At 37.1% G+C, this 3,990-nt stretch overlaps 1 pseudogene; it reads left to right on the forward strand.

The window, feature by feature from the left end:
• The first annotated feature begins 1,856 nt into the window (after nt 1-1,856).
• LOC147457607 (uncharacterized) lies at nt 1,857-2,906 on the forward strand (annotated as a pseudogene).
• Nucleotides 2,907-3,990: the final 1,084 nt, after the last annotated feature.

The following is a 3,990-nucleotide window of genomic DNA, read 5'->3' on the forward strand; positions in this document are numbered from 1 at the left end:
AAAAAGTACTTATCAAAAAACATAGTTTGTTTTAGCACTAAAAAATTTTAAGTGACCTAGTTGTTTTTCAAATTTTCTACAATTTAACCTAAAAACATCAATATATAAAAATCAAGAATTATAAAAACTTAAAAATACTAAAACCTTCGAATTAATGCTCCAAATATTGAATAATCCAAAAATTCTTGCTTACCTTGAAAAAGGAATTGTTAAAAAGAAAGCAAGTGTGATGAGTGCTCTAGAGCTTGGAATACAAATTTTGCATGTGAAAACTGAGACCTTCGTCCCCTTTTAAAGCCTCTTATTTTTTAATATAATATATTTTTTATTATTTTTAAAAATAAATTTTATTAAAAACCCCCTATTAAGTCTCTCTTTAGAGCTAATCATGCAAGCTGCTTCATTTTGTTTGTCACACTCTAGTAAATGGAGCTTCTAAGTAGTCCTAGTAATGTAGAACCTTTTTGTCCTTCTATGTCACTAACACCTTCTATAAACATAAGTTTTCTTGTTAGTGAGGGAACTCCAATTTCTAAACAGTGCTCAAGAAGAGTTTCTTTTGATGTGCTGGAAGAAGAACTACAGCATCTTCATGGGAATGAAGCAATTAACAACGCATATCATGAGCAACAACGGACTCAAGGGGTAAGAGGTCAGAGAAAACAACGACTTCTTTCAAGGCGAGAAGTTCGAGCAACATCTAGAGAGTGTTGTTATGCCAAAAACTGTTTGAGAAGCTTAGGGTTTTAGAAAATCCAACAAGAGCGTAGCAAGTTTTTCAACTTAAAGAGGGGTCCACAGAATGTATTCTTGAGGTCATGTATACGTTGCTCCACCTCCTCAACAAAATATGTTGTATCGGATGTTGATGTTTGCAGAACGAGTTTCCTAAAGGTATTTGGCATAAGCAATTTAAGAATTCAAAAAATCATATCGAATGTGAGCCAAGAAAGTGTTTCTTTAGCATTTAGCACACATGAAACCCCCCAATATTGTTTCCTCAAACAATGGTTGGGAAATTTCATCACCTTTAATGGAGAAGTGCTACTTAACTCAAACTTCACACATCTACCCAACAACTTTACTAAGCGAGAGGTATACAATTTATATGTGGAGTCACAAAAAGATAGTCTAAACTCCACTCTTTCGCTACCATCTTTCTTGCGAATTTGGAGACAAGAATTTCATCGTGTTAAAATTCCCAAGAAGAGCAGGATGGGTGTTTGCCAAATATGTGCAGAGTTAAAAGCAAAGCGAGACACAGTAAAGACTACGGAGGAGAAATGTAAGTTATTTTAGTTTGGTTAGTTAAATTAAAATACTTTTCTCAAAAATTTCAAAAATTCAACACTCTTCAAATTCTAGTGCCCATTCTACAAGCATTGAAAATTCACAGGGAGCAACAAAGTACAGAGTGCCAAAAGCTAGCAAAGCACAGGAAAAAGTGTTTAGAGAAGAAAGAAAAATATCTAGGCCTAGTCATCGATGGCATGGATCAAAAGAACACAATGTTGCCACATTTTATGCGTCCTCCAAAGAATCTCAAAGAGGAAAACTTCATCCAACTCCTGTTGTTGGAGCCTTAGTTTTCAATGGTGTCATGTCATCAGGGATCTTTATTAGTTTTACAAATATTCATAATGATCCTAATTTGAAAATCACCATCATTCAGAACATCATTGAAGAATGGCAAGGTGAACTACCACATGTCCTCTACTTACAACTTGATAACACTAGTAGAGAAAATAAAACCAAGTTCTCCTTGCATACTTGAATATGTTGTGCAAAGGAAGATATTCAAAAAAGTGAAGCTTGAGTTTTTACTAGTGCGACACACACATGACCAAATTGACCAAATGTTTAGCAGGTTCTCAATCAAGTTAGCAAAGAAAAGTGCATTTGACCTTCCACAAATCTGTGTCTTGCTGGAAGATGCTTATGTTCCCAAGCCCTCCATTAAAAATTGTGGAAGAAACATATGATTTTAGGTCTTTTCGGATTGGTACCGCCACTAACATGCCATCATTTGCACATCTCAATGATCATAGTTTTCAACATCAATTTAGAATCAAGCAGGTAGAGGAATAGACTCTCATGTGGTGTAAAAAATACTCAAGCGAAGGGCTTGAAGTTCTTATTGTTTGTTCCTCATTGTGAAATTCAACGAGCAAAGTACATGTTGCTCTTTAGAACAAGTGAGACACAAAAAGCTAAGAGGGAAGACCGCCCTTATCCCTATTGATCCTCTACAATGCCTAAATGAGATCAAGGAGACAATACATGGTGCACATGTGTATTTCCCAGCAAGCTCTCTAGAATGGTGGGAGAGTTTTTTTACAAAGCAGGTGAAGCTGGTTGAAGAGCTCAAGGATGACACGTTTCAGCTTGAACATGCGTTTGCGTGGCACCATGGTGGTCTTTGCAAAAGGAGTGGTAATGTTGTGGCTAGTGGTGTAAACAATGTGCAGATTTCAACAGATTTGTTATCTCTTATTCATGCAAAAACAAGGGAGATGTATGTTGGCCCAAGGAAGAGCACAAAACGTCGACAACAAGAGAGAGAAATGTGGGAAGGAGATGTAAATGAGATAAAAGAGGACACAATGATTGCGGTTCTTGCCACAAACCATGAAAATGATCATCCCTTTTGGCTTGCAAAAGTCACAAAAGTTTTCAGAGAGCACGATGTATTGAATGGCATGGAAGTGCATTGGTACCAAACAACTACAGAAGATCCATTGAAAGGAAAATATGATCCTGATATGGTGAAACCAAGCAAAAAGGGAAAAAAACCAGGAAATTCTCGTCGTGGGGACACACTTAATCCAGAGGATGTGGAAATCCTTGTGTATGGGTTTGAGTTAAAGAAACTTGTCACTTACACAAAACAACCATTGAGATGTTGAAGCAAAAGGTCAAAGATCTCTCCTAGACATTACAAGGGGAATTTTTCTCCTTTTCAATTATTGTAGTTTATTTTGTCTTGGAATCATTAATGAAGTGTGAAGGTTTTGGAATCCCATAAATGTAGTGATTTTTAAAAGTTTTTTAATTTCACTGCTTAAGTGAATTTTATAATGTCAAAAAGTGGATATTTTATAAAAAAAATTGAAGTCATAAAATAATATGGTATTTTTTCAAATAATCTTCAAAATATGGCCCTTTTATCATGTTTTTTGGAAAATTGGACTTGAGTTGTCATTTGCATGATTTTGTTGTCATTTTTCATGACTTGTTGTTAGAGGTGAAGAGGCTCTGACTCACAAGAGAGAGAGGCATGAGAGAGAGAGAGAGAGATTTTGTCATATCACCGGGAGGTGTGAGCCAACTAACCAAAACCTATCAATAGTAGGAAGTGGGCACCATTCTACATGAGATGAGGTTGGTGAGTGGGAGGCTAACTTGCAAGAGGCAGACTGAAGAGACTCCGGTGGGAGCCCAAGAGGCCCCACCAACTCTTCATGGTAGAGAGAGAGAGAGAGAGGGGGGGGGGGGGGGGGGGGGATGTTAAAGATGATGAAGAGGAACTTTTTCTCTAGTCTAATCCGACTGTGATTCTTGTATTTGAAATTGATGTTGCAAAAATTATGCATAGGAATTGGATGACAAGAAAAATGGATGTGGATCGTTGCGAGAGTGACAATGTAAAGAAGTTGGATGGGAAGGATGTTCACGAGGTCACAAAGGAGGAACTGATAGGTCTAGAGTTGAACATATCTAGAAGAGGCAGTAAAAAAGGCAGAACTGGTGTATGACCACACTATGGAGCAGATTACTCAAGTTCAAGAGGACGATCTATAGGACTTAAATTTTGGGACTGAGGAAGTGCCAAAGATTGTCAAGGTGAGTGTTCACATTGATGAAGACTTAAAGAAGCAGTTGTGGGCATTATTGGTGGAGTTTCGAGATGTGTTTGCCAGGGAGTATTCGAATATTCTAGAAATAGATCTGAAAGTATGTCAACATCGCACTAGTAACCTTAAGAAGGAT

Source organism: Adiantum capillus-veneris, chromosome 5, assembly GCF_014529385.1.
Source record: "Adiantum capillus-veneris isolate H3 chromosome 5, ASM1452938v2, whole genome shotgun sequence".
Lineage (NCBI taxonomy): Eukaryota > Viridiplantae > Streptophyta > Polypodiopsida > Polypodiales > Pteridaceae > Adiantum > Adiantum capillus-veneris.